Source organism: Phoca vitulina, unplaced genomic scaffold (assembly GCF_004348235.1).
Source record: "Phoca vitulina isolate PV1807 unplaced genomic scaffold, GSC_HSeal_1.0 scaffold9, whole genome shotgun sequence".
NCBI classification, from domain to species: Eukaryota; Metazoa; Chordata; class Mammalia; order Carnivora; family Phocidae; genus Phoca; species Phoca vitulina.
This window is the reverse complement of record NW_022589712.1, coordinates 16199042-16205041: the sequence shown is the minus strand read 5'-3', so window position 1 is coordinate 16205041 and position 6000 is coordinate 16199042.

Genomic DNA, 6000 nt, shown 5'->3' with positions numbered 1-6000 from the left:
AGCTAGTGAAGAGTCTCTCTTCCAGGGAGATCATCAGTGATGCCACTGCAGTGCTCACTGGGTTAAATGGCACAGGAAGCCCAGGAAATCCCGCATTCCTTCCCCCAGGGCAAGGAAGGAGTGAGACAAAGCATGGGTAAGAATGTGCCATTTGCTCAGAGAAGGGGGGTTGTAAATTTTGATTCCTATTCTCTAACCCCCATGTCTGGACCTTGTCACATCCACCTTCTCCAGACTCTGTGCCTCCATATCCCTTTCCCAGCCCCGCAGTCCCCTGGATGAGGCTCTGTGAGCTGTCCTCCGGGGAGGCTGCAATTCCTCTTTAGCCACGGTTTTTATCAGCACCGGATTTTGTGGCCATATTCATCTTCCTTAATAAAATTTTAAAAACATCCTTTCCACTCTTGAAACTTTGAATTTATATTTATTGGGACTTATTATGTGCACGATACTGTACCTTACTGAGACACCATATAGGAAAGAGTTTCAATAAACATTTGATGTTTACAATGCTTTGCTCTTCTGGATGATGTAGAGAGATTGGAGCTTACTTTAAAAAATAACAAGTAAGTAAACAAAACATTTTTGAATCCTCCTTTTTTTTCCCAACTTCACACTTAAACTGAGATACCATTATGGTGTAGACACAGGCACGTCCTATTTTAAACCTTTCGCTTGAACACTTGCTATGACCACTTGCTGAATGAGCATGTGATGGAAATGCTTGCTAACAGTTTGCTGTGTGAACCATTAGAACCGTGTTACCTCACTCAATGCCCTAAGAAGTCGCTTTCCTGGAAAGTTCTCTTTCATCTCATTTGACTTCTGCAAATACACTTAAGGAATTTTGGGAAACAGGAAGTAAGTGGGGACAGAGTCAATCAGATTTAACATCAGCACTGAAAGTTAAAAATCATGTCTTGGGAAAATGTGTTTTCTAGAATAGTGCTATTCATAGTGTGGTCTGCAGACTGGCCAGTCCATCCGCTCTCGATTACCAATCATAAAAGGGAATATATGGCACACACTAGAATGTAAATTCTGATAAACCAACCAAGTGACTACACTACACTGTTTGGGCCAATTGATTTTTTTGTAGTACAACTGTTAAATTGTTATTTATTTATATAAATAAAATATATAAAAAAATATATTTTATTTATTTGACAGAGAGAGACACAGCGAGAGAGGGAACACAAGCAGGGGGAGTGGGAGAGGGAGAAGCAGGCTTCCTGCTGAGCAGGGAGCCTGATGCGGGGCTCGATCCCAGGACGCTGGGATCATGACCTGAGCCTAAGGCAGACGCTTAACGACTGAGCCACCCAGGTGCCCCATAGTACAACTTTCTAAAGGAAGAGAACAACGAGTTGATTACATCGCTCTGGCACAAGTTCCTCGAGTAGGACCGTCGCAGAAGCCTTGTCTTCTCAGGAAAAGCTTTATGTTTTCTGGGAATCCTGTCCTGTGTCAGACTGAATGAGGGACCGTGAGTGCACAGCCCTTATCCGATGGTATCGTAATGGTCTTTTGAAAACCTCACGAAGGATTTATGTGGTATCGATTTAGTATCTGTTTGTTAGTTATAAACATAGCACACGTAAGCCATAAAAAGGAATGAAATTCTGATCCATGTTAACACATGGATGAACCTTGAACCTTATGCTGAGTGAAAGACATGGTCATAAAAGGACAAATATTGTACAATTCCCCCTGTATGAGATATCTAGAGTAGTCCGAATCATAGTAGAGTAGAGGGGAGTAGAGTAGAGGTTACTAGGGGCCGGGAAAGGAGAAGTGGGAGGTTATTCCTTAACTGTTTCTGTTTGGGATGATGGGGGTTTGTGTTTGGGATGATGAAACAGTTTGGGAAATAGTAGTGATGAGCGTACCACATTGTGAATGTACTTGATGACGCTGAACTACACACTTAGAAAGGGCTAAAATAGTAAGTTTTATGTTATTATATTTTATCAAAATAAAAAATACCAAAAATAGTACATATTGGTTGAAACAAATTCAAATAATGTACACATACCTAAGGCAAACAGTGAATGAGAGAGGTAATCCTTCTCCCAGTCCCTAAAACCACAGGAGAATATCCCAGGAGATTTTGGAACTACTCAAAAGGGCATGGAGATAGGTTGAGAATGGTCCAACCAGAAGGACCCTGTGATCTGGGCTTGGAAGAGTGAGGACAGAAGTAGGGAGATAGGATGTTTCATGTGGAGGTCCCCCCATACTGTGCCTGTTGCCTGAAACTGTACCTTTTCATGAAATCCAGTAAGAAAAAGGCCCACACCAAGGCCCAGATGCCTCTCCTTTGATATCAGGACACACTGAGGGTATCCAGGGAAAGGAAGGACAAGAGACATTTCTAATCATCTCCATTTTAAAATGGTACAGGTTAAATCATCTAGATAGCAAAATTAAGTTTTCTGCCACTCTGTGGAAATGAAATAACTAAAACAGAAAATGAATCTGAAGTGAGTAATAAAAAATAATCATCATAAATGGTGTGAAGTGTCTCATACCATGCTGTGTGGCATCTACCCTCAGGATGCATTCCCCGCTCCTAACTTGATAAGGCAAAGCATGGGGACAGCAATTATCCCAGGATGCTTTAGCAGGACTCATAGTAGAGAGGTGAACCTCCCCCAAATCAGCAATATGTCATCTCTGTCTCCTAGCACCCCATGCTCTGTTTCTAAAGTAAAACTGATTTGAAACTGTGATATTATCAGAAACCTTTACTATAAAGCTGGGTAGTGATTATGGAGAATTTTACTGTCCTGACTTTATCATGACTGGGAAGCCTGGTCATGGGATTGTGTTGGTTGTAAAGAACTGTGAAGACCCACTTGGCTTAGCTCAGGTGAGTACTGTAGGGATTCACAAGGAGTGAAAGGGGATAGTTACGTAGAAATCTAAGAACAAGAACCTTAGGTAGGCTACCCTTTGCTGAGACCAGCACCACAAGGTGCTTTGGGATAAAAGGTGGCTTGGGTACTGAGGCTTGGGAGCTGTGTTCCTTCTCTCCAGATACCACCATTCACTGTCTCGGCTCCTCTGCACTCTTTCTTCTCACTCTTTACCTGAAAACACCTGCTACATTCCTTTATTCTGTGCTGTACATGTTTTTAAACCTCTTGTCTGTGTTCCTCCTAAGCTAAGCATGAGCCACCGAAAGCCATTTCTTAGTGGGCTCAGGCTGCTGTAACAAAAACACCACAGAAGGAGTGGCTTCAACAACAGACATTTATTTCTCACAGTTCTGGAGGCTAGGAAGTCCAAGATCAAAGAGCTGGTAGATTTGGTGTCTGGTGAGGACCTGCTTCCTGGTTCATTGGTGACCACTTTCATGCTGTGTGCTCACATGGTGGAGAGCGAGCTAGCTCTGTGGTCTCTTCTTCTAAGACTGCTAATCTCACAATGAAGGCTGCACCCTCATGACCTCATTACCTCCAAAGGCCCTACCTCCAAATACCATTCAGCGTATGAGTTGGGGGAGTGGGGTGGACACAAACATTCAGTTCATAAAATCCCACCTTCCCTTAGCCAATCAAGTCAGTTTGGCTCCAGTGCATTTTGGGTTAATGATCCTAGCTTGCTATGGAAAAGTAAATGACATGGAGAGATTTTAGGCTAACACACAGAGGTTATTCCTGGCCCATTTATATAACACGGACCTCGGGCCTATCACTTGACTTCCTTGTGCTTCATTTTCTTCATTTGTACAGTGGGATCTATTGCACAGGTTGTGGTGAAGCACATGTGAGTTAATATGTATAAAATGCTAAGAGGACCTGGTAAGCACTCGATCAGTTTCAGCTGACCTGTCACCCCCCTTTCCTATTCTGTTTAGGGTAAAGAGAGCAATTTGTTTATGCGACCCACAAAACCCAGCATCATCTAGCACCTACTTCTTAACATCAGCTGACTCCCTGCATCCCCTGTGTCTGCCACCATTTCAATCCCCAGAGGTGCCGTCTCCTTCCAAAGCACAGGCCTTGCCACACGTGCCCCTCTGACTGGAAGGTTCTTTCCTCCTCTCGCCACTTAATTGACTCCCACTCATGGTTCCAACCTCAACTCAACTGTTCCTTCCTCTGGGAAACCTCTGATCTCACTGACTTGGCCAAACCATGCTCTATTCTGCCCCCAATAGTTCTTATGGAAGTTGAAATGTGACATTTGTGACATTTGATCCTGTCTGCCTCCCCCTTAGCCCATGGCTCCACCACGGCACGTACTGTCCATTCCGCCCACCATTTTATTGCTAGCACCTAAGGCAGCACCTTTCATGTTGATCCTCAAAAATATGCTGAATGAATGAATGAGTGAATGAATAAGGGAACAAATGATCACCCTGCTTTTCTTCTCTGCCTTAAGCCAAGAAATCCAGGGTAAGAGTCTTCTTTTCCCACTGCAGGTTGCCAAATATGATAAAAAACATCTATCCAGCATGGTTGTCATATATATATATATACATATTTTTATCTTTTAGGGTTATGGATGGTTTCAGAATTCTCCTAAAGACTTGTTTTGCCGGGCACATGGTCTGAAACCAAAGAGATGTAAGCAACACCTTAATGAGCCAACGAGCCACTGCACGCCGTGTGCTATTGGTGGTCCATCCTGAGATGGGTGGGGGCAGGGGCTGCCCATACTCTGTACCTCCCACCGTGCTATGATACCTTCTCACCCCCCCCCATCTCCTTGGCTTCATCTTGTCCTGGCACTGATATGAGTTGGGCTCTGGGATTACAGAAACAGAGGATCACTCTTATCCTTTGAGGATAAGGAGCCATGTGGGCTGAAACAAAGCTAAACGTGGGACCTGCCAGGAATTGAAGCATTCACCACCAATGGCCCCTCTGTCTGTCTTTCCTCATGACCTGTAAGGTGCTTCTTCCTTCCAAGTTATGTCTCTCTTTGCCTGTTTGGTCTGCACATCTCTTGCTACTGAGTGGTTTATTTACTCTGTACTTTTGGTGGGATGAAAAGGTGAGCTGGCCACAGCTTGGGTTGCCACACATTACATGGACCAGCTACCTTGGGTCAGGTGTGGGGTTGGATCCAATTGTACTATGCATGGCCACCTCGGATGTCCTTTCAGAGGAGCTTGGGAGGGGACTTCCCTTCAAAGAGCTGTGGGCATGGCACAGTACCATCCCAACTACAGTGTCTCCTATGGAGTCCAGTTTTTCCATTGTAAACTTTGCCTACAATCTGACTTGGCTCTCTGGAGTTAGAACCAGCACAGCATATATTAAAAGAATAGTTGTCTCTTACAAAAAGAAATGTTAAAATGTATAATAAAATAAAACAAAACATAAAAGGGCCATTTAAATAACACTTATTTAATTTTTGAATAGGTAATATAATCATAATAGTTAAAAATTTAAAAATTATGGAATAGTATATAGTAATAATTCTTTCTCCCACCCTTGTCCCCTCTCTATCTAATACCACACTCCATCCAAAAGAAGTAGCCACTGTTGTTTCTTAACTTTATTTTTTAAGTAAATATAGACTGAAAAGAAATTGCAAAACTAGGGGTGCCTGGGTGGCTCAGTCGTTAAGCGTCTGCCTTCAGCTCAGGTCATGATCCCCGGGTCCTGGGATCTAGCCCCACATCGGGCTCCCTGCTCCGTGGGAAGCCTGCTTCTCCCTCTCCCACTCCCCCTGCTTGTGTTCCCTCTCTTGCTGTGTCTCTCTCTGTCAAATAAATAAATAAAATCTTAAAAAAAAAAGAAATTGCAAAACTAGTACAGAGAAGTCCTGATATAACCACTGTTTTAAATTTATGGTATAACCCTTCATGAAATGTTATGAATATACAAGCACATATAAATATGTAGTATTTTCTGCTGTTTTTATTCCAGTGGTATCGTAGTATACATAGTTGGCTATAGACTGGATGTTTGTGTTTTCCCCCCTAAGTTCAGATGTTGAAGCTCTAACCCTGCCCCCCACGTGGTGGTAGGAGGAGGCGGGGTC